Source organism: Anser brachyrhynchus (assembly GCF_964034855.1).
Source record: "Anser brachyrhynchus genome assembly, chromosome: 6".
Classification (NCBI taxonomy): Eukaryota; Metazoa; Chordata; class Aves; order Anseriformes; family Anatidae; genus Anser; species Anser brachyrhynchus.
In genome coordinates this window covers 5641298-5667082 of record NC_137700.1, presented here as the reverse complement: position 1 = coordinate 5667082, position 25785 = coordinate 5641298, and the positions used below count along the sequence as shown (strand labels likewise).

General features: G+C 51.1%; 1 long non-coding RNA gene across 2 annotated transcripts in view; it reads left to right on the top strand.

Annotated features, from left to right (window-relative positions):
* LOC308197140 overlaps positions 1-25785 on the top strand; it is a 384945-nt gene that overhangs the window by 264804 nt on the left and 94356 nt on the right. For both annotated transcript variants that reach the window (XR_013952625.1, XR_013952626.1), the window contains one exon: positions 10244-10403. This is a non-coding gene — a long non-coding RNA (uncharacterized lncRNA). The remainder of the gene's footprint in view (positions 1-10243; positions 10404-25785) is intronic.

The window sequence follows — 25785 nt, the reverse complement described above, 5'->3', positions numbered from 1 at the left end:
TGCCAGTGCACTCTCTGGACTCGCGTCACTGCATCCCCAGTGGTGCCAGTGCACTCTCTGGACTCACTGAAGTGCATCCCCAGTGGTGCTAGTGCACTCTCTGGACTCAGTGCAGTGCATTCCCGGTGGTGCCAGTGCACTCTCTGGACTCACTGCAGTGCATCCCCAGTGGTGCTACTGCACTCTGGACTCACTGCAGTGCATCCCCAGTGGTGCCAGTGCACTCTCTGGACTCACTGTACTGCCTCCCCAGTGGTGCCAAAGCACTCTCTGGACTCCCGCCACCGCATCCCCAGTGGTTCCAGTGCACTCTCTGGACTCACTGCACTGCATCCCCAGTGGTGCCAGTGCACTCTCTGGACTCACTGCACCGCATCCCCTGTGGTGCCAGTGCACTCTCTGGAGTGACTGCAGTGCATCCCCAGTGGTGCCAGTGCACTCTCTGGACTCACTGCACTGCATCCCCAGTGGTGCCAGAGCACTCTCTGGACTCACTGCACTGCATCCCCAGTGGTGCCAGAGCACTCTCTGGACTCACTGCAGTGCATCCCTAGTGGTGCCAGTGCACTCTCTGGACTCACTGCACTGCATCCCCTGTGCTGCCAGTGCTCTCTCTGGACTCACTGCACTGCATCCCCAGTGGTGCCAGTGCACTCTCTGGACTCACTGCAGTGCATCACCAGTGGTGCCAGTACACTCTCTGGACACACTGAAGTGCATTCTCAGTGGTGCCAGTGCACTCTCTGGACTCACTGCGCTGCATCCCCAGTGGTGCCAGTACACTCACTGTACTCACTGCACTGCATCCCTCGTGGTGCCAGGGCACTCTCTGCAGATACTGCAGTGCATCCCCAAAGGTGACAGTGCACTCTCTGGACTCTCTGCACTGCATCCCCAGTGGTGCCTGTGCACTCTCTGGACTCACTGCACTACTCCAGCCGCGGCAGTCGCTCCAGCCGCGGTAGCCCTCCAGCCTCGGCAGCCGCGGCAGCCGCGGCAGCCGCTCCAGCCGCGGCAGCCGCTCCGTCCGCGGCATACGCGGCAGACTCTCCAACCGCGTCAGCCGCACCAGCTGCGGAAGCCGCGGCAGCCGCTCCAAACGCGGCAGGCGCTCCAACCGCGGCAACCGCTCCAGCCCTGGCAGCCGCTCCACTCGGTAGCGGCTGGAGCGGCTGCCGCGGCTAGAGCGGCTGGAGCGGCTGCCGCGGCTGGAGCTCCTGCCGCGTTTGGAGCGGTTACCGCGTCTGGAGCGGCTGGAGCGGCTGCCGCGGCTGGAGCGGCTGCCGCGGCTGGAGGGGCTAACGCGGCTGGAGAGGCTGACGCGGTTGAAGCGTCTAGAGCGTCTGCCGCGGCTGGAGGGGCTACCGCGGCTGGAGCGGTTGACGCGGCTGGAGCGGAAACCGAGGCTGGAGCGCCACTCTCTGGACTCTACTGCACTGCATCACCAGTGGTGCCAGTGCACTCACTGGACTCACTGCAGTGCATCCCCAGTGGTGCCAGTGCACTCTCTGGACTCACTGCAGTGCTTCCCCAGTGGCGCCAGTGCACTCTCTGGACTCACTGCAGTGCATCCCCAGTGGTGCCAGTGCACTCTCTGGACACACTGAAGTGCATTTTCAGTGGTGCCAGTGCACTCTCTGGACTCACTGCACTGCATCCACAGTGGTGCCAGTGCACTCTCTGGACTCACTGCACTGCATCCCCAGTGGTGCCAGTGCACTCTCTGGACTCACTGCAGTTGCATCCCCAGTGGTGCCAGTGCACTCTGTGGACTCACTGCAGTGCATCCCCAGTGGTGCCAGTGCGCTCTCTGGACTCACTGCAGTGCATCCCCCGTGGTGCAAGTGCACTCTCTGGACTCACTGGAGTGCATCACCTGTGGTGCCAGTGCACTCTCTGGACTCACTGCACTGCATCCCCAGTGCTGCCAGTGCACTCTCTGGACTCACTGAAGTGCATCCCCAGTGGTGCCAGTGCACTCTCTGGATTCACTGCATGGCATCCCCAGTGGTGCCAGTGCGCTCTCTGGACTCACTGCACTGCATCCCCAGGGGTGCCAGTGCACTCTCTGGACTCACTGAAGTGCATTCTCAGTGGAGCCAGTGCACTCTCTTGACTCACCGCACTGCATCCCCAGTGGTGCCAGTACACTCACTGGACTGACTGAAGTGCATCCCCAGTGGTGTCAGTGCACTCTCTGGACTCAAAGCAGTGCATCCCCAGTGGTGCCAGTGCACTCCCTGGACTCACTGCACTGCTACAGCCGCGGCAGCCGCTCCAGCCGCGGTAGCCCTCCAGCCGTGGCAGCCGCTCCACTCGGTAGCGGCTGGAGCGGCTGCCGCGGCTGGAGCGGCTGGAGCGTCTGCCGCGGCTGGAGCGGCTGCCGCGGATGGAGAGGCTGGCGCGGCTGGAGGGGCTGGAGCGGCTGCCGCGGCTGGAGCGGCTGGAGCGGCTGCCGCGGCTGGAGCGTCTACCGCGGCTGGAGGGGCTACCGCGGGGTTGACTCGGATGGAGCGGATGCAGAGGCTGGAGCGGCACTCTCTGGACTCACTGAAATGCATTCTCAGTGGTGCCAGTGCACTCTCTGGACTCACTGCTCTGCATCCCCAGTGGTGCTAGTGCACTCTGGACTCACTGCAGTGCATCCCCAGTGGTGCCATTGCACTCTCTGGACTCACTGCACCGCATTCCCACTGGTGTCAGTGCACTCTGTGGACTCACTGCACTGCATCCCCAGTGGTGCCAAAGCACTCTCTGGACTCCAGGCACCGCATCCCCAGTGGTGCCAGTGCACTCTCTGGACTCCCGGCACCGTATCCCCAGTGGTGCCAGTGCAGTCTCTGGACTCACGGCACTGCATCCCCAGTGGTGCCAGTGCACTCTCTGGACTAACTGCAGTGCATTCCCAGTGTTGCCGGGGCACTCTCTGGACTCACAGCACTGCATGCCCAGTGGTGCCAGTGCACTCTCTGGACTCACTGCATTGCATCCCCAGTGGTGCCAGTGCACTCTCTGGACTCACTGCACTGCATCCCCAGTGGTGCCAGTGCACTCTCTGGACTCACTGAACTGCATCCCCAATGGTGCCAGTGCACTCTCTTTACTCACTGCACTGCATCCCCAAGGTGCCAGTGCACTCTCTGGACTCACTGCACTGCTCCATCCGCGGCAGCCTCTCCAGCCGCACCAGCCGCGGCATCCGCTCCAGCCTCGGCATCCGCTCCAGCCGCGTTAACCGCTCCAGCCGCGGTAGCTCCTCCAGCCGCGCCAGCCGCTCCAGCCGCGGCAGCCGCTCCAGCCGCTCCAGCCGCGCCAGCCGCTCCAACCGCGGCAGCCGCTCCAGCCGCGGCAGCCGCTCCAGCCGCTCCAGCCGCGGCAGCCGCTCCAGCCGCTAACGAGTGGAGCGGCTGCCACGGCTGGAGGGCTACCGCGGCTAAAGCGGCTGCCGCGGCTGGAGCAGTGCAGTGAGTCCAGGGAGTGCAAAGGCACCAGTGGGGATGGAGTGCAGTGAGTCCAAGACTTCACTGTCACCACTGGGAATGCAGTGCAGTGAGTCCAGACAGTGCACTGGCACCACTGGCGATGCAGTGAAGTGAGTGCAGAGAGTGCAATGGCACTACTGGGGATGCACTGCAGTGAGTCCAGAGAGTGCACTGGCACCACTGGGGATGCAGTGCAGTGAGTCCAGAGAGTGCACTGGCACCACTGGGGATGCCCTGCAGTGAGTCCAGAGAGTGCACTGGCACCACTGGGAATGCACTACAGTGAGTCCAGGGATAGCACTGGCACCACTGGGGATGCAGTGCAGTGAGTCCAGAGAGTGCACTGGCACCACTGGGGATGCCCTGCAGTGAGCCCAGAGAGTGCACTGGCACCACCGATGATGCAGTGCAGTGAGTCCAGAGAGTGCACTGGCACCACTGCGGATGCGGTGCAGTGAGTCCAGAGAGTGCACTGGCACCACTGAGAATGCAGTGCAGTGAGTCCAGAGAGTGCACTGGCACCACTGGGGATGCACTCCAGTGAGTCCAGAGACTGCACTGGCACCACTGGGGATGCAGTGCAGTGAGTCCAGAGACTGCACTGGCACCACTGGGGATGCACTGCAGTGAGTCCACAGAGTGCACTGGCACCACTGGGGATGCACTACAGTGAGTCCAGGGATAGCACTGGCACCACTGGGGATGCAGTGCAGTGAGTCCAGAGAGTGCACTGGCACCACTGGGGATGCAGTGCAGTGAGTCCAGAGAGTGCACTGGCTCCACTGAGAATGCACTTCAGTGAGTCCAGAGAGTGCACTGGCACCACTGGGGATGCAGTGCAGTGAGTCAAGAGAGTGCACTGGCAGGACTGGGGATGCAGTGCAGTGAGTCCAGAGAGTGCACTGGCACCACTGGGGATGCAGTGCAGTGAGTCAAGAGAGTGCACTGGCAGGACTGGGGATGCAGTGCAGTGTGTCCAGATAGTGCACTGGCACCACTGGGGATGCCCTGCAGTGAGTCCAGAGAGCGCACTGGCACCACTGGGGATGCCCTGCAGTGAGTCCAGAGAGTGCACTGGCACCACTGGGGATGCAATGCAGTGAGTCCAGAGAGTGCACTGGCAGCACTGGGGATGCAGTGCAGTGAGTCCAGAGAGTGCACTGGCACCACAGGTGATGCACTCCAGTGAGTCCAGAGAGTGCACTTGCACCACCGGGGATGCACTGCAGTGAGTCCAGAGAGCGCACTGGCACCACTGGGGATGCACTGCAGTGAGTCCACAGAGTGCACTGGCACCACTGGGGATGCAGAGCAGTGAGTCCAGAGAGTGCACTGGCACCACTGGGGATGCACTGCCGTGAGTCCAGAGAGTGCACTGGCACCACTGGGGCTTCAGTGCAGTGAGTCCAGAGAGTGCACTGGCACCACTGGGGATGCAGTTCAGTGAGTCCAGAGAGTGCAATGGCACCACTGAAAATGCACTTCAGTGTGTCCAGAGAGTGCACTGGCACCACTGGGGATGCACTGCAGTGAGTCCAGAGAGTGCACTAGCGCCACTGGGGATGCAATGCAGTGAGTCCAGAGAGTGCACTGGCACCACTGGGGATGCACTGCAGTGAGTCCAGTGAGTGCACTGGCACCACTGGTGATGCTGTGCAGTGAGTCCAGAGAGTGCACTGGCACCACTGGTGATGCAGTGCAGTGAGTCCAGAGAGTGCACTGGCACCACTGGGGATGCAGTGCAGTGAGTCCAGAGAGTGCACTGGCTCCACTGAGAATGCACTTCAGTGAGTCCAGAGAGTGCACTGGCACCACTGGGGATGCAGTGCAGTGAGTCAAGAGAGTGCACTGGCACCACTGGTGATGCAGTGCAGTGAGTCCAGAGAGTGCACTGGCTCCACTGAGAATGCACTTCAGTGAGTCCAGAGAGTGCACTGGCACCACTGGAGATGCAGTACAGTGAGTCCAGTGAATGCACTGGAACCACTGGGGATGCAGTGCAGTGAGTCCAGAGAGTGCACTGGCACCACTGGTGTTGCAGTACAGTGAGTCCAGTGAGTGCACTGGTACCACTGGGCGTGCAGTGCAGTGAGTCCAGAGAGTGCACTGGCACCACTGGGGATGCAGTGAAGTGAGTCCAGAGAGTGCACTGGCACCACCGATGATGCAGTACAGTGAGTCCAGTGAGTGTACTGGCACCACTGGGGATGCAGTGCAGTGAGTCCAGAGAGTGCACTGGCAGCAGTGGGGATGCAGTGCAGTGAGTCCAGAGAGTGCACTGGCACCACTGGGGATGCAGTGCAGTGAGTCCAGACAGTGCACTGGCACCACTGGGAATGCAGTGCAGTGAGTGCAGAGAGTGCACTGGTACCACTGGGGATGCAGTGCAGTGAGTCCAGAGAGTGCACTGTCACCACTGGGGATGCACTGCAGTGAGTCCAGAGAGTGCACTGGCACCACTGGGGATGCAGTGCAGTGAGTCCAGAGAGTGCACTGGCACCACTGGGGATGCACTACAGTGAGTCCAGAGATTGCACTGGCACCACTGGGGATGCAGTGCAGTGAGTCCAGAGAGTGCACTGGCACCACTGGTGATGCAGTTTAGTGAGTCCAGAGAGTACACTGGCACCACTGGGGATGCACTTCAGTGAGTCCAGAGAGTGTACTGACACCACTGGGGATGCGGTGCAGTGAGTCCAGAGAGTGCACTGGCACCACTGGGGATGCAGTGCAGTGAGTCCAGAGAGTGCTCTGGCACCACTGGGGATGCACTGCAGTGAGTCCAGAGACTGCACTGGCACCACTGGGGATGCAGTGCAGTGAGTCCAGAGAGTGCACTGGCACCACTGGGGATGCAGTGCAGTGAGTCCAGAGAGTGCACTGGCACCACTGGTGATGCAGTCCAGTGAGTCCAGTGAATGCACTGGCACCACTGGGGATGCTGTGCAGTGAGTGCAGAGAGTGCACTGGCACCACCTGTGATGCAGTACAGTGTGTCCAGTGAGTGCACTGGCACCACTGGGGATGCAGTGCTGTGACTCCGGAGAGCGCACTGGCACCACTGGGGATGCAGTGCAGTCAGTCCAGTGAGTGCACTGGCACCACTGGGGATGCAGTGCAGTGAGTGCAGAGAGTGCAATGGCACCAATGGGGATGCACTTCAGTGAGTCCAGAGAGTGCACTGGCACCACTGGGGATGCACTGCAGTGAGTCCAGAGATTGCACTGGCACCACTGGGGATGCAGTGCTGTGACTCCAGAGAGTGCACTGGCACCACTGGGGATGCAGTGCAGTGAGTCCAGAGAGTGCACTGGCACCACTGGGGATGGAGTGCAGTGAGTCCAGAGAGTGCACTGGCACCAGTGGGGATGCACTGCAGTGAGTCCAGAGAGTGCACTGGCACCACTGGGGATGCACTGCAGTGAGTCCAGAGATTGCACTGGCACCACTGGGGATGCAGTGCAGTGAGTCCAGAGAGTGCACTGGCACCACTGGGGATGCACTACAGTGAGACCACAGAGTGCACTGGCACCACTGGGGATGCTCTGCAGTGAGTCCAGAGATTGCACTGGCACCACTGGGGATGCAGTGCAGTGAGTGCAGAGAGTGCACTGGCACCACTGGGGATGCACTTCAGTGAGTTCAGAGAGTGCACTTGCACCACTGGGGATGGGTTTCAAGCCAACTGCATTAACCGCTCATGCTTCTTTCTTATGAGACGTTAGTAAACCAATTACATAGCCTTGTCAAGACTAAATCACAGGTAAAAATCCTGTACATCTCATGTGGCCAACCACTCCCAACTAGGATTCCAAGAACCAGGAGGTTCGGTGAAAATAGGGCTAGTGCTATTAGAGGGGTGATTATTAGGGTAAGCCCTAAGCTGTCTTTAATGGAGAAGTATGGGTGGAATGGGATTTTGTCGCAGTCTGATACGATTCCTAGTGGGTTATTTGAGCCTGATTCGTGTAGGAAGGTTAGGTGGACTAGGGTGATTCCTGCAATTAGGAAGGGCAGTAGGAAGTGGATGGCGAAGAATCGGGTTAAGGTTGGATTGTCTACTGAGAATCCTCCTCAGGCTCATTCTACTAGAGTTTGCCCAATGTACGGGATGGCTGAGAATAGGTTGGTGATTACGGTGGCCCCTCAGAATGACATTTGTCCTCATGGTAGGACATACCCTACGAAGGCAGTTGCTATTAGGGTGAGTAGGAGGATTACTCCTGTGTTTCAGGTTTCTTTGTATAGGTAGGAGCCGTAGTAGAGGCCTCGTCCGATGTGTAAGTAGATGCAGATAAAGAAGAGCGAAGCACCGTTGGCGTGGAGGTTGCGGATGAGCCATCCGTACTGGACGTCTCGGCATGTGTGAGCTACTGAGGAGAAGGCGAGTGAAGTGTCTGCGGTGTAGTGTATGGCTAGTAGCAGGCCTGTTAGGATTTGTGTGGCTAAGCAGATGGCTAGAAGGGAGCCGAAGTTTCATCAGGCAGAGATGTTGGAGGGGGCGGGTAGGTCGATTAGGGAGTTGTTGATTATTTTTAGTAGGGGATGGGATTTGCGGATGTTAGGGGCCATTAGTGAGTCTGTGTGTTATTAGGATTATTACCAGGATGGAGAGGGCGAAGGATCCTAGGTAGGCCTTAATTAGCCCTGTGTGTATTGAGGTTGCGGCTTTGCTTGCGGCTACTTGTAGTTCAGCAAGGCCCTCTGGCCCTATTTTTTTGAGTCAGGAGAGGTCGATCAAGTGTAGGGCAATGTTTTGTCCCTTTTCTAGTAGGTTTTTGGAGAAGAATCGGTGTACTAGGGGGTTGAAGTACCCTAATGCAGAGGAGAAGTTTATGAGGGGGTTTGGTTTGGGGTGAGTGAGGGTGTGTGTTATGTTCGATAGTTCTAGGGCTAGGATGATTCCTAGGATTGTTATGAGGATGGCAGCGGTTTTGGTGATAAGGGGTATGGTTATTGGGGGGGTTTTGGTTGGTGTGATGAAAGAGGTAATGATTATTCCTGCTGTAATGCTGCCTAGGGCGAGTCGGGTTAGGGGGGCGGTGATTAGTGGGATGTTTTCGTTTATTGATACTATTGGGGGGATTCGGGTTTGTCCAGCTTGGACTAGGATGGTTATGCGGATGCTGTAGGTTGCGGTGAATGCTGTGGCTATAAGGGTTAGGAGTAGGGCTCAAGTATTTAGGTATGATGTGTTTAAGCTTTCGATGATGAGGTCTTTTGAGTAGAATCCGGCTAGGAATGGGGTTCCTATCAGCGCCAGGTTTCCGATGGTTAGGCAGGAAGTAGTGACTGGGAGTATTTTCTGTAGGCCTCCTATCTTTCGGATATCTTGTTCTCCGTTTAGGTTGTGGATGATAGACCCTGAGCATAGGAATAGTATGGCTTTAAAGAAGGCATGGGTTGAGATGTGTAGGAAGGCTAGTTGTGGGAGGTTTAGTCCGATAGTGACTATTATTAGTCCTAGTTGGCTGGATGTTGAGAAAGCAATGATTTTTTTGATGTCATTTTGGGTTAGGGCGCATGTGGCAGCGAATAGGGTTGATAGAGCACCTAGGCATAGGCAGGCAGTTAGGGCTGTCTGGTTGGTGGCTAGCAGGGGGTGCATGCGGATGAGCAGGAAGATTCCGGCTACTACTATGGTACTGGAGTGCAGTAGGGCTGATACTGGGGTGGGGCCTTCTATTGCTGCGGGCAGTCATGGGTGGAGTCCAAATTGGGCGGATTTTCCTGCGGCTGCGAGGATTAATCCTATGAGGGGGAGGATTGGGGTTTGGTGGGGGTGTACGGCTTGTTGGATCTCTCAGGTGTTGAATGTTGAAGCTAGTCATGCTATGCTCAGGATCAGTCTGATGTCTCCGATTCGGTTGTAGATTACGGCTCGTAGGGCGGCGGTGTTGGCATCTGCTCGGCCTTGTCATCAGCCGATGAGAAGGAAGGACATGATTCGTACTCCTTCCCAGCCTACGAATAGGAGGAATATGTTGTTTGCGGTTGTTAGGAGGAGTATGGCGACTAGGAATGTCAGTAGGTAGGTGAAAAATTTTGTTACGTATGGCTCTGAGGCCATGTATCATATGGCGAATTGTAGGATTGATCATGTTACAAATAGGGCGATTGGAAGAAATGTTATTGAGTATTGGTCTATTTTTAGGCTCAGGGGGATTTTAAAGTTTATAATGAATTTTCACTCCCAGTGGCAGGTGACAGATTCTACTCCCGAGTAGATGAATGCGGTTGTAGGGGCTAGGCTAATTAGGAATGCGGTTTTAACAGCGCGGGTGGTGGCTTGTGGGGTGTTTTTAAAGTTTTTAAATAGAAATGGCAGGATGATTGGGGTTAGGAGGATTGTCAGCGTGAGTAGTGTGAGGGAGTTGATTAGTAGTGTGGGGTTCACTACTTTTACTTGGATTTGCACCAAGATGGGTGGTTCCTAAGACCAGTGGATTGCTGTTATCCTTTAAAAGTAAGGGGGCTGAGGTTTTAGGCTCAGATGTAAGAGTTAGCAGCTCTTGTTGGTTAAACCCTCCCCTCGGCAGGTAAGAAGGTTTGAACTTCTATTCTTAGAATCACAGTCTAATGTTTGGTTTAAACTATACTTGCATGAGGGGATTCCGGAGATCAGTTTGGGTTTGAGGATTAGGAGGAATATTGGGATAATGTGGAGTGTTATGAGCAGGTGTTCTCGCGTGGTTGAGTTTTGCATAGATGTGATGTGGGAGGGGATTGAGCCTCGTTGGGTCATTAGTAGTATGAATAAGGTGTAGGAGGCGGTTAGTAGGGTTGCGATTCCTGTTAGGATGATCGTGAAGGCAGATCAGTTGAATAAGGTGATTATAATGGTTAGCTCTGCTATGAGGTTTGTTGTTGGGGGTAAGGCTATGTTTGTTAGATTGGCCAGCAATCATCAGGTAGCTATGAGTGGTAGGAGAGGTTGTAGGCCTCGTGTGAGTAGTAGAATTCGGCTGTGCGTACGTTCATAGTTTGTGTTGGCTAGGCAGAATAGTATGGAGGAAGTTAGTCCATGGGAAATTATTAGGATCATTGCCCCTGAGAATGATCAGTGGGTTTGGATTATTCCTGCGGCGATAACTAGGCCTATGTGGCTAACGGATGAATAAGCGATTAGTGATTTTAGGTCTGTCTGTCGTAGGCAGATTGAGCTAGTCATTAGGGCGCCTCATAGGGCCAGGGTTAGGAAGGGGTAGTGCAGGAGGTTGGACAGTGGGCCCATAAATAGAGTGACTCGTATAATTCCGTATCCTCCTAGCTTTAGTAGTAGGGCGGCGAGGAGTATTGAGCCTGCGATGGGTGCTTCTACGTGGGCTTTTGGCAGTCAGAGGTGTAGGCCGTATAGTGGGGCTTTTACTATGAATGCTATGAGCAGTGCTAGACCTGATAGTATTCCTGTCCATGAGGTGGATAGGGTTGGGTGGGTTAGTTGTAGGGTTGGCAGGTGCAGGGTGCCAATTTTCACGTATAGGTGTATGATTGTGATTAGCAGGGGTAGAGAGCTTACTGGCGTGTAGAATAGCAGGTAGATGCCAGCGCTTAGGCGTTCTGGTTGGTTCCCCCATCGGGTGATTAAGATTAGGGTGGGAATGAGGGTTGCTTCAAATGAGATGTAAAATAGTGCTAGTTCTGTGGTGGAAAAGGCTAGTAGGATGAATGGCTGGACTGCGACTAAGGTTGAGATAAAGATTCGTTTGCGTTGTAGGGGTTCTTGTTGCAGGTGGTTTTGGCTTGCTATGATTATGAGTGGGAGTAGTCAGCAGGATAGTACTAGGAGGGGGGATGAGATTTGGTCAATTCCTGTTCAGTTGGATAAAAATTTGTAGGGGTAGTAGGTTGGGATTAATCACTGTAGGCTTAGGGCAGCGATTAGGAGGCTGTATAAGGTGGTGTTAGTCCATAGAAATTTTGGTGGAGACAGCAGGGCTGTTGGAAGAAGTATGATTGTGGGTAGGATGATTTTTAGCATTGCAGGAGGTTTAGGTTGTGTAGATGGTCGGAGCCATGTGTGTGGGTGGAGGCTACTAGGATGGCCAGGCCTGTGCCCGCCTCACACGCTGAGAAGGTTAGCATGAGAATTGGTACCATGGTGAATGAGGAGACTTGGTTTTCGATGGATCATATTGATAGGCCTACGAATATCGATAATATTATGCTTTCAAGGCATAGTAGGGCGGATACTAGGTGGGTTCGGTGGAAGGCTAGTCCTAGTCCGCTGAAAATGAAGGCTGAGTAGAAGCTTAAATGTAGGGGCGACATAAGAAAGTTACAGGGTTGGCTGTAATCTGCTGGGTCGAAACCAGCTATCTTTTTGGTTAGACTAACTTTCTGTTATTCTGCTCATTCTAGGCCCCCTTGAATTCACTCGTAGGCCAGTCCGAGTGTTAGGAGAAGGAGGATCACTACAGTTCAGGTGAGGGTCATTAGGGGGGATTGGAGTTGGACGGCTCATGGCAGGGGGAGTAGGAGGGCGATTTCTAGGTCGAATAGGACGAACAGGATGGCTACTGAGGAAGAATCGGACTGAGAATGGTAATCGAGCAGATCCAAGTGGGTCGAATCCACATTCGTACGGTGAGAGTTTCTCTGAGTCGGGGTTTATTTGGGCGAGTCAGAAGTTTAATGCGGTTAGGGCGGCGCTTAGGATTGATGATAGGGCGAATATGAACATGAGTGCGTTCATTGCTCTCCTCTGGGTTTATACCAGATTCTAGAGATTGGAAGTCAATTGTAATTAATATACTAGAAGAGCAAGATCCTCATCAGTAGATGGTTATGTAGAGGAATAGTCAGATGACGTCTACGAAGTGTCAGTATCAGGCTGCTGCCTCGAATCCGAAGTGGTGGTCTGATGTAAAGTGGAACTTGATCAGTCGGAAGAGGCAGACGGTCAGGAAGGAGGATCCGATGATTACGTGGAGTCCGTGGAATCCAGTGGCAACGAAGAAGGTAGATCCGTAGACGCTATCGGCGATTGAGAATGGGGCTTCGTGGTATTCTATTGCTTGTAGGGCTGTGAAGTAGAATCCCAGGAGGATCGTTAGGGTTAGGGCGTGGATGGCGTGTTTTCGGTTTCCTTCTGTGATGCTGTGATGGGCTCACGTTACGGTAACGCCTGAGGCTAGTAGGATGGCTGTGTTTAGTAGGGGGACTTCTATCGGGTTGAGTGGTTTAATTCCTGTTGGGGGTCATTGGCCTCCTAGTTCTGGGGTTGGGGCCAGGCTCGAGTGGAAGAACGCTCAGAAGAACCCTAAGAAGAAGAATGCTTCGGATGTGATGAAAAGGATTATGCCGTATCGTAGGCCTTTTTGGACTGTGGGAGTGTGATGGCCTTGGAAGGTGCTTTCTCGTACAATGTCTCGTCATCATTGGAGTATTACTAGGAGTATTGAGATGAGGCCTAGGGTTAGTAGTATGGATGAGTTGTAGTGGAATCACATGATTAATCCTGAGGTTGTGAGTAGGGCGGCGGCTGCCCCGAAGATTGGTCAAGGGCTTGGGTCAACTATGTGGTATGAGTGTGCTTGGTGTGCCATTAGATGTTTTCTTGTAAGTATAGGCTTAGAAGGAGCACGAAGACGTAGGCCTGGATTATGGCTACTGCTACTTCTAGGATGGTTAGGAGTAGTAGGATGATTATTGTTAGGATGGATACTGCAGGAAGGGTGGGTATTAATGCAATGGAGGCTGTAGAGATGAGTTGGATGAGTAAGTGTCCTGCTGTAAGGTTGGCTGTAAGGCGGACTCCGAGGGCTAGGGGGCGGATTAGTAGGCTGGTTGTTTCGATCAGGATTAGTGCGGGGATTAGGGGTGTAGGGGTACCTTCGGGTAATAGGTGGGCTAAAGAGGCTGATGGTTGGTTTCGTAGGCCTGTTAGTAGTGTGGCGAGCCATAGTGGGAAGGCTAGGGCTATGTTCATAGATAGTTGGGTGGTTGGGGTGAATGTATATGGAAGGAGGCCTAGAAGGTTGATTGTAAGAAGTATGATTATTAGGGATGTAAATATTATGGCTCATTTGTGGCCATTTTTGTTGAGTGGGACTATTAGTTGTTTTGTGATTAGGTGAAGGAGTCATGTTTGGATAGTAGAAAGGCGGTTGTTGATTCATCGGTTGTTTGGGGACGGGAATAGTAGGGCTGGGAAGAGTAGGGATAGTAGGATTAAGGGGATGCCAAATAGATTGGGGCTGGAAAATTGGTCAAAGAAGCTTAGGTTCATGGTCAGGATCATGGTGTGGGTTTGGTAGTGAGGGAGGTCTTATTTGATGGGGGGTTGGTTGTGGTGAAGGCTAGTAGTTTTGGTTGGATGAGGAGTGCTAGGGTTAATCAGGTTATAATTATGATTGAAAATCATGGTGCGGGGTTAAGCTGTGGCATATCATTAAGGAGGGGGAAGTCCCTCTTTGGCTAGCTTAAAAGGCTAGTGCTGTTGCATAGCTTCTTAATGATTAGGATGATGATAGAAGGGACGATCAGGCCTCGAAATGTGGGAGTGGGGTTGATTCTACTACAATGGGTATGTAGCTGTGATTAGCCCCGCAAATTTCTGAGCATTGTCCGTAAAAAATCCCAGGCCGGGTGGTAATGAATGAAGTTTGGTTTAGTCGGCCTGGGATTGCGTCTGTTTTAACTCCGAGCGTTGGGACTGCTCAGGAGTGGAGTACGTCTCCTGCAGTAATGATCACGCGGATGGGGGATTCTATTGGGATAACTACGCGGTGGTCAACTTCTAGCAGTCGGAAGTGGCCGTTGGGTAAGTCTGGGGTGGGCACTATGTAGGAGTCGAATGATAGGTCTTTGAAGTCTGTGTATTCGTAGCTTCAGTATCATTGGTGGCCGATGGCTTTTAGGGTGAGGTCTGGTTCATCGATTTTGTCCATTATGTAGAGGATTTGTAGGGATGGGAGGGCGAGGAGTACCAGGACGATAGCAGGTAGGATTGTCCAGATCAGCTCTACTTCTTGGGCATCTACAGCATTGGACGAGAGTTTTTCTGTTAGTATGTGGGCTAAAAGGTAGAGAACTAGGCTGCAGATAGCTAGGGCAACGATTAGGGCGTGGTCGTGGAATTCAACGAGTTCTTCTATGATGGGTGATGAGGCGTCTTGGAATCCTAGTTGGGAGTGGTTGGCCACATGAGATGTACAGGATTTTTACCTGTGATTTAGTCTTGACAAGGCTATGTAATTGGTTTACTAACGTCTCATAAGAAAGAAGCATGAGCGGTTAATGCAGTTGGCTTGAAACCAGCATGTGAGGGTTCGATTCCTTCCTTTCTTGTACTTGGACGAAGGCCGGTTCCTCGAAAGTATGGTATGGGGGAGGGCAGCCGTGGATTCATTCAACGTTTGTGGTAGTTAGTTCTGGTTGTAGGACTTTTCGTTTGGCCGAAAAGGCTTCTCAGATGATGAATATTAGTATGATTACGGCTACTATTGAGATTAGGGAGCCGATGGAGGAAATGGTGTTTCATAGTGTGTAGGCGTCGGGATAGTCCGAGTATCGTCGGGGTATTCCTGCTAGGCCTAGGAAGTGCTGGGGGAAGAACGTTAGGTTTACTCCTGTAAATATTACCCCGAAGTGGGCTTTTGCTCATGTTTGGTGTAGGGTAAACCCAGTGAGTAGTGGGAATCAGTGAGTAAATCCTGCTAGAATGGCAAAGACGGCGCCTATGGATAGGACGTAGTGGAAGTGGGCAACTACGTAGTACGTGTCGTGCAGGGCGATGTCTAGGGAAGAGTTTGCAAGAACGATTCCTGTTAATCCTCCGATGGTAAATAGGAAGATAAATCCTAGAGCTCATAGTATTGGGGGGGTCTCATTTGATTGTTCCTCCGTGCAGGGTGGCTAGTCAGCTAAATACTTTGATTCCGGTAGGGATGGCAATGATTATAGTGGCTGATGTAAAGTAGGCTCGGGTATCAACGTCTATTCCTACTGTAAACATGTGGTGAGCTCAGACGATGAATCCTAGGAAGCCGATGAATAGTATGGCTCAGACTATTCCCATGTAGCCGAAGGGCTCCTTTTTGCCTGAGTAGTACGTGACTACGTGTGAGATGATTCCGAACCCCGGTAGGATCAGAATATAGACTTCTGGGTGTCCGAAGAATCAGAATAGGTGTTGGTACAGGATTGGGTCTCCTCCTCCAGCGGGGTCGAAGAATGTGGTGTTTAGGTTTCGATCAGTTAGTAATATTGTAATACCGGCGGCGAGTACGGGGAGTGATAGAAGGAGTAGGATGGCGGTAATTAGTACGGATCAGACAAATAGTGTCCACTTCCACTACGTCCTATCCATAGGCGCCGTCTTTGCCATTCTAGCAGGATTTACTCACTGATTCCCACTACTCACTGGGTTTACCCTACACCAAACATGAGCAAAAGCCCACTTCGGGGTAATATTTACAGGAGTAAACCTAACGTTCTTCCCCCAGCACTTCCTAGGCCTAGCAGGAATACCCCGACGATACTCGGACTATCCCGACGCCTACACACTATGAAACACCATTTCCTCCTAGTCCTAGGACTTAGAGAAACTCCAGTACTAAAAATAGTAAACACAAGCAATAATTTCATATACTTCACTCTCACTCACCACTCAACTATCAGCTAACCACACCCCCGTCCACATAGCTTAACACAAAGCATGGCACTGAAGTTGCCAAGATGGCATAAAACATGCCTGCGGACAAAAGACTTAGTCCTAACCTTACGGTTGGTTTTTGCTAAATATATACATGCAAGTATCCGCGCCCCAGTGTAAACGCCCTCGACCACCTACCCCCATACAGGCCTTGAGGAGCGGGTATCAGGCACACCCAAGTAGTAGCCCAAGACGCCTCGCTAAGCCACGCCCCCACGGGTATTCAGCAGTAATTAACATTAAGCAATGAGTGCAAACTTGACTTAGTTATAGCAACAGCCTAACTTCAAGGGTTGGTAAATCTTGTGCCAGCCACCGCGGTCATACAAGAAACCCAAATCAACCGTCCTATTGACACGGCGTAAAGAGTGGTAAAATGCCTATCCTAGCTAACTAAGATCAAAATGCAACTGAGCTGTCATAAGCCCAAGATGCACCTAAACACACCATTAAGATGATCTTAGGAACTAACGACTGATTTAAACCCACGAAAGCCAGGGCCCAAACTGGGATTAGATACCCCACTATGCCTGGCCCTAAATCTTGATACTTACTTTACCGAAGTATCCGCCAGAGAACTACGAGCACAAACGCTTAAAACTCTAAGGACTTGGCGGTGCCCCAAACCCACCTAGAGGAGCCTGTTCTACAATCGATAATCCCCGATTAACCCAACCACCCCTTGCCAACACAGCCTACATACCGCCGTCGCCAGCCCACCTCGAATGAGAGCACAACAGTGGACACAATAGCACCCCGCTAATAAGACAGGTCAAGGTATAGCCTATGGAGTGGAAGAAATGGGCTACATTCCCTATTCATAGGGCACACGGAAAGAAGCGTGAAACCACTTCTGGAAGGCGGATTTAGCAGTAAAGTGGGACAATAGAGCCTACTTTAAGCCGGCCCTGGGGCACGTACATACCGCCCGTCACCCTCCTCAAAAGCCACATCCCACATAACTAATACCATAAATACGCTGAAGATGAGGTAAGTCGTAACAAGGTAAGTGTACCGGAAGGTGTACTTAGAATATCAAGACGTAGCTATAACACCAAAGCACTCAGCTTACACCTGAAAGATATCTACTAGACCGGATCGTCTTGAAGCCCCCCCTCTAGCTCAACCACACAAATAGTACACCAAAACTAAAGAATTTACTAAACTAATTAAACTAAAGCATTTTACAGTCTTAGTATAGGCGATAGAAAAGACACTTAGACGCGATAGAGACCCCAGTACCGTAAGGGAAAGATGAAATAGCAGTGAAACAATCAAAGCGACAGACAGCAAAGATCAACCCTTGTACCTTTTGCATCATGGTTTAGCGAGAACAACCAAGCAAAGTGAACTAAAGTTTGCCCCCCCGAAACCCAAGCGAGCTACTTTCAAGCAGTTAAAGAGAGCGAACCCGTCTCTGTTGCAAAAGAGTGGGATGACTTGTCAGTAGAGGTGAAAAGCCAACCGAGCTGGGTGATAGCTGGTTACCTGTGAAACGAATCTAAGTTCCCCCTTAATCCTCCCTACCGGACATCCTGAACCCTAATGAGATGATTAAGAGCTATTTAATGGAGGGACAGCTCCATTAAAAAAGGACACAACCTCGACTAGCGGATAATTCTTACTACTGATCCTACCGTGGGCCCTAAAGCAGCCATCAAAAAAGAGTGCGTCAAAGCTCCACCACCTAAAAATACCAAAATAAGATGATTCCCTTATCACAAACAGGTCAACCTATGAATATAGGAGAATTAATGCTAAAATAAGTAACTCAGGGCCACACCCCTCTAACGGCGCAAGCTTACATAGAAACATTATTAACAGACCTAGACAGATACAAAAACCCCTACAAGACCACGTATTAACTAACCCTGTTAACCCGACTCAGGAGCGCCTATAAGAGCGATTAAAATCTGTGAAAGGAACTCGGCAAATTAATAAGGCCCGACTGTTTACCAAAAACATAGCCTTCAGCAAATTAAACAAGTATTGAAGGTGATGCCTGCCCGGTGACTTAGGTTTAACGGCCGCGGTATCCTAACCGTGCAAAGGTAGCGCAATCAATTGTCCCATAAATCGAGACTTGTATGAATGGCTAAACGAGGTCTTAACTGTCTCTCACAGATAATCAGTGAAATTGATCTCCCCGTGCAAAAGCGGGGATGTGAACATAAGACGAGAAGACCCTGTGGAACTTAAAAATCAACGACCACCGCGAATCCTCAATCAACCCCACTGGGGCCACTACCATCGCAGAGCCTGGTCGATATTTTTCGGTTGGGGCGACCTTGGAGGAGAACAAATCCTCCAAAAACAAGACCATACCTCTTTACCTAGAGCTACCCCTCAAAGTGCTAACAGTGACCAGACCCAATATAATTGATTAATGGACCAAGCTACCCCAGGGATAACAGCGCAATCCCCCTCAAGAGCCCATATCGACAGGGGGGTTTACGACCTCGATGTTGGATCAGGACATCCTAATGGTGCAGCCGCTATTAAGGGTTCGTTTGTTCAACGATTAACAGTCCTACGTGATCTGAGTTCAGACCGGAGCAATCCAGGTCGGTTTCTATCTATGACACACTCTCCCCAGTACGAAAGGACCGGGAAAGTGGGGCCAATACCACAAGCACGCCCCCCCCCTCTAAGCAGTGAAACCAACTAAACCGTGAAGAGGGCCTTCCCCCACCACTTTCAATCCTAGAAAAGGACCAGCTAGAGTGGCAGAGCCCGGCAAGTGCAGAAGGCTTAAGCCCTTTCCCCAGAGGTTCAAATCCTCTCCCTAGCTTCACCCATGATTCAAATAACAACACTAAGCTGCCTCATTATATCCCTCCTATACATCATCCCAATCCTGATTGCCGTAGCCTTCCTAACCCTAGTAGAACGGAAAATCCTAAGCTACATACAATCCCGCAAAGGCCCTAACGTTGTCGGGCCTTTTGGCCTACTTCAACCATTTGCGGACGGACTGAAACTATTTACCAAAGAGCCCATCCGACCCTCTACCTCTTCCCCACTTCTATTCATTCTGATACCAATACTAGCCCTTGTCCTAGCCCTCACCACTTGAGCACCACTACCACTCCCATTTCCCCTAGCAGATCTAAACCTCGGAGTTCTCTTCCTAATAGCCATGTCAAGCCTAGCCGTCTACTCAGTCCTATGATCAGGCTGAGCCTCGAACTCAAAATACGCACTAATCGGAGCCCTACGGGCAGTAGCACAGACCATTTCATACGAAGTGACACTGGCCATAATCCTGCTATCAATAATCATACTAAGCGGAAGCTACACACTCAGCTCCTTTGCCGTCGCACAGGAGCCTCTATACTTCATTTTCTCCTCATGACCCCTAGCAATAATATGATACGTATCCACCCTAGCAGAGACAAACCGAGCTCCTTTTGACCTCACAGAGGGTGAATCTGAGCTAGTCTCAGGGTTTAACGTTGAATACGCCGCAGGACCCTTCGCCTTATTCTTCCTAGCTGAATATGCGAACATTATGCTAATAAATACACTTACAGCCATCATATTCCTAAACCCAAGCGCCCTAGGGCCACCCACAGAACTATTCCCCGTCATCCTAGCCACAAAAGTCCTCCTACTATCTTCTGGTTTCTTATGGGTCCGAGCTTCATACCCACGATTCCGATATGACCAACTAATGCACCTACTATGAAAAAACTTCCTACCCCTCACACTAGCTCTGTGCCTCTGACACATCAGCATACCTATCTGCTATGCAGGCCTACCTCCTTACATAAGGAAATGTGCCTGAACTACAAAGGGTCACTATGATAAAGTGAACATAGAGGTATAACAGCCCTCTCATTTCCTGTTGACCTTAGAAAAGTAGGAATTGAACCCACACAAGAGAAATCAAAATTCTCCATACTTCCCTTATATTATTTTCTAGTAGAGTCAGCTAATCAAGCTATCGGGCCCATACCCCGAAAATGATGGTTTAACCCCCTCCTCTACTAATGAACCCTTACGCGACCCCAATCATAACCTTCAGCCTCATCTTGGGCACCACAATCACAATTTCCAGCAACCACTGAGTTCTGGCCTGGACAGGACTGGAGATCAACGCACTAGCCATCATTCCCCTAATTGCCAAATCCCACCACCCACGAGCAGTAGAAGCCGCAACGAAATACTTCCTAACCCAAGCAGCTGCTTCCGCCCTGGTCCTATTCTCTAGCATAACCAATGCCTGAGTCACCGGCCAATGAGACATCACACAAATAAACCACCCAACCTCCTGTCTACTACTGACAGCAGCAATCGCTATTAAACTGGGCCTAGTGCCATTTCACTTCTGATTCCCAGAAGTACTACAAGGATCGCCACTAATAACAGCCCTGCTACTCTCGACCCTCATAAAATTCCCCCCACTAACCCTGCTCCTACTAACATCCAAATCCCTCGACCCAGCTCTACTCACCGCCATGGCCCTAGCCTCAACAGCACTAGGAGGCTGAATAGGACTGAACCAAACACAAACACGCAAAATCCTAGCCTTCTCGTCCATCTCCCACTTAGGCTGAATCGCCATCATCCTAGTTTACAGCCCCAAATTGGCCTTACTTACCTTCTACCTATACACAATCATAACATCAGCCGTATTCCTAGCCCTTAACAAAATCAAAGCCCTTAACCTATCCATGATCACAACCTCATGAACAAAAACCCCAGTGCTAAACGCCACCCTAATACTAGTACTTTTATCCCTAGCAGGCCTCCCCCCATTAACAGGCTTTATACCAAAGTGACTTATCATCCAAGAACTAACTAAACAGGAAATAACACCAGCAGCCATGGCAATTGCCATGCTATCACTGCTCAGCCTCTTCTTCTACCTACGCCTCGCATACCACTCAACAATTACCCTTCCCCCCAACTCCTCTAACCACATAAAACAATGATACACTAGCAAAGCCCCAAGCACACCTACTGCGGTCCTTGCCTCACTATCAATCCTCTTACTTCCCCTGTCCCCAATAATACATGCCATTGTCTAGAAACTTAGGATAACACCCCAAACCGAAGGCCTTCAAAGCCTTAAATAAGAGTTAAACCCTCTTAGTTTCTGCACATTAAGACTTACAGAATATTAACCTGTATCTTCTGAATGCAAGTCAGACGCTTTAATTAAGCTAAAGCCTCCCTAGACAGATGGGCTTCGATCCCACAAAACTCTAGTTAACAGCTAAATGCCTAAACCAATTGGCTTCTGCCTACAAAGACCCTGACGCACCCTAGTGCGCATCGATGAGCTTGCAACTCAACATGAATTTCACTACAGAGCCGATAAGAAGAGGAATTAAACCTCTGTAAAAAGGACTACAGCCTAACGCTTCAACACTCAGCCATCTTACCCGTCACCTTCATCAACCGATGACTATTTTCCACTAACCATAAGGATATTGGCACCCTGTACCTCATCTTCGGGGCATGAGCAGGAATAGTCGGCACCGCACTCAGCCTATTAATCCGCGCAGAACTAGGACAACCAGGAACTCTCCTAGGCGACGACCAAATTTACAATGTAATCGTTACCGCTCACGCCTTTGTAATAAGCTTCTTTATAGTCATACCCATCATGATCGGAGGATTCGGCAACTGATTAGTCCCCCTCATAATCGGTGCCCCCGACATAGCATTCCCGCGAATAAACAACATAAGCTTTTGACTCCTCCCCCCATCATTCCTCCTCCTACTAGCCTCATCCACTGTAGAAGCTGGCGCCGGCACAGGCTGAACTGTCTACCCTCCCCTAGCAGGTAACCTTGCCCACGCCGGAGCTTCAGTAGACCTGGCTATCTTCTCACTCCACTTAGCCGGTATCTCCTCCATCCTTGGGGCCATCAACTTTATCACCACAGCCATCAACATAAAACCCCCCGCACTCTCACAATACCAAACCCCACTATTTGTCTGATCCGTACTAATTACCGCCATCCTACTCCTTCTATCACTCCCCGTACTCGCCGCCGGTATTACAATATTACTAACTGATCGAAACCTAAACACCACATTCTTCGACCCCGCTGGAGGAGGAGACCCAATCCTGTACCAACACCTATTCTGATTCTTCGGACACCCAGAAGTCTATATTCTGATCCTACCGGGGTTTGGAATCATCTCACACGTAGTCACGTACTACTCAGGCAAAAAGGAGCCCTTCGGCTACATGGGAATAGTCTGAGCCATACTATCCATCGGCTTCCTAGGATTCATCGTCTGAGCTCACCACATGTTTACAGTAGGAATAGACGTTGATACCCGAGCCTACTTTACATCAGCCACTATAATCATTGCCATCCCTACCGGAATCAAAGTATTTAGCTGACTAGCCACCCTGCACGGAAGAACAATCAAATGAGACCCCCCCAATACTATGAGCTCTAGGATTTATCTTCCTATTTACCATCGGAGGATTAACAGGAATCGTTCTTGCAAACTCTTCCCTAGACATCGCCCTGCACGACACGTACTACGTAGTTGCCCACTTCCACTACGTCCTATCCATAGGCGCCGTCTTTGCCATTCTAGCAGGATTTACTCACTGATTCCCACTACTCACTGGGTTTACCCTACACCAAACATGAGCAAAAGCCCACTTCGGGGTAATATTTACAGGAGTAAACCTAACGTTCTTCCCCCAGCACTTCCTAGGCCTAGCAGGAATACCCCGACGATACTCAGACTATCCCGACGCCTACACACTATGAAACACCATTTCCTCCATCGGCTCCCTAATCTCAATAGTAGCCGTAATCATACTAATATTCATCATCTGAGAAGCCTTTTCGGCCAAACGAAAAGTCCTACAACCAGAACTAACTACCACAAACGTTGAATGAATCCACGGCTGCCCTCCCCCATACCATACTTTCGAGGAACCGGCCTTCGTCCAAGTACAAGAAAGGAAGGAATCGAACCCTCACATGCTGGTTTCAAGCCAACTGCATTAACCGCTCATGCTTCTTTCTTATGAGACGTTAGTAAACCAATTACATAGCCTTGTCAAGACTAAATCACAGGTAAAAATCCTGTACATCTCATGTGGCCAACCACTCCCAACTAGGATTCCAAGACGCCTCATCACCCATCATAGAAGAACTCGTTGAATTCCACGACCACGCCCTAATCGTTGCCCTAGCTATCTGCAGCCTAGTTCTCTACCTTTTAGCCCACATACTAACAGAAAAACTCTCGTCCAATGCTGTAGACGCCCAAGAAGTAGAGCTGATCTGGACAATCCTACCTGCTATCGTCCTGGTACTCCTCGCCCTCCCATCCCTACAAATCCTCTACATAATGGACAAAATCGATGAACCAGACCTCACCCTAAAAGCCATCGGCCACCAATGATACTGAAGCTACGAATACACAGACTTCAAAGACCTATCATTCGACTCCTACATAGTGCCCACCCCAGACTTACCCAACGGCCACTTCCGACTGCTAGAAGTTGACCACCGCGTAGTTATCCCAATAGAATCCCCCATCCGCGTGATCATTACTGCAGGAGACGTACTCCACTCCTGAGCAGTCCCAACGCTCGGAGTTAAAACAGACGCAATCCCAGGCCGACTAAACCAAACTTCATTCATTACCACCCGGCCTGGGATTTTTTACGGACAATGCTCAGAAATTTGCGGGGCTAATCACAGCTACATACCCATTGTAGTAGAATCAACCCCACTCCCACATTTCGAGGCCTGATCGTCCCTTCTATCATCATCCTAATCATTAAGAAGCTATGCAACAGCACTAGCCTTTTAAGCTAGCCAAAGAGGGACTTCCCCCTCCTTAATGATATGCCACAGCTTAACCCCGCACCATGATTTTCAATCATAATTATAACCTGATTAACCCTAGCACTCCTCATCCAACCAAAACTACTAGCCTTCACCACAACCAACCCCCCATCAAATAAGACCTCCCTCACTACCAAACCCACACCATGATCCTGACCATGAACCTAAGCTTCTTTGACCAATTTTCCAGCCCCAATCTATTTGGCATCCCCTTAATCCTACTATCCCTACTCTTCCCAGCCCTACTATTCCCGTCCCCAAACAACCGATGAATCAACAACCGCCTTTCTACTATCCAAACATGACTCCTTCACCTAATCACAAAACAACTAATAGTCCCACTCAACAAAAATGGCCACAAATGAGCCATAATATTTACATCCCTAATAATCATACTTCTTACAATCAACCTTCTAGGCCTCCTTCCATATACATTCACCCCAACCACCCAACTATCTATGAACATAGCCCTAGCCTTCCCACTATGGCTCGCCACACTACTAACAGGCCTACGAAACCAACCATCAGCCTCTTTAGCCCACCTATTACCCGAAGGTACCCCTACACCCCTAATCCCCGCACTAATCCTGATCGAAACAACCAGCCTACTAATCCGCCCCCTAGCCCTCGGAGTCCGCCTTACAGCCAACCTTACAGCAGGACACTTACTCATCCAACTCATCTCTACAGCCTCCATTGCATTAATACCCACCCTTCCTGCAGTATCCATCCTAACAATAATCATCCTACTACTCCTAACCATCCTAGAAGTAGCAGTAGCCATAATCCAGGCCTACGTCTTCGTGCTCCTTCTAAGCCTATACTTACAAGAAAACATCTAATGGCACACCAAGCACACTCATACCACATAGTTGACCCAAGCCCTTGACCAATCTTCGGGGCAGCCGCCGCCCTACTCACAACCTCAGGATTAATCATGTGATTCCACTACAACTCATCCATACTACTAACCCTAGGCCTCATCTCAATACTCCTAGTAATACTCCAATGATGACGAGACATTGTACGAGAAAGCACCTTCCAAGGCCATCACACTCCCACAGTCCAAAAAGGCCTACGATACGGCATAATCCTTTTCATCACATCCGAAGCATTCTTCTTCTTAGGGTTCTTCTGAGCGTTCTTCCACTCGAGCCTGGCCCCAACCCCAGAACTAGGAGGCCAATGACCCCCAACAGGAATTAAACCACTCAACCCGATAGAAGTCCCCCTACTAAACACAGCCATCCTACTAGCCTCAGGCGTTACCGTAACGTGAGCCCATCACAGCATCACAGAAGGAAACCGAAAACACGCCATCCACGCCCTAACCCTAACGATCCTCCTGGGATTCTACTTCACAGCCCTACAAGCAATAGAATACCACGAAGCCCCATTCTCAATCGCCGATAGCGTCTACGGATCTACCTTCTTCGTTGCCACTGGATTCCACGGACTCCACGTAATCATCGGATCCTCCTTCCTGACCGTCTGCCTCTTCCGACTGATCAAGTTCCACTTTACATCAGACCACCACTTCGGATTCGAGGCAGCAGCCTGATACTGACACTTCGTAGACGTCATCTGACTATTCCTCTACATAACCATCTACTGATGAGGATCTTGCTCTTCTAGTATATTAATTACAATTGACTTCCAATCTCTAGAATCTGGTATAAACCCAGAGGAGAGCAATGAACGCACTCATGTTCATATTCGCCCTATCATCAATCCTAAGCGCCGCCCTAACCGCATTAAACTTCTGACTCGCCCAAATAAACCCCGACTCAGAGAAACTCTCACCGTA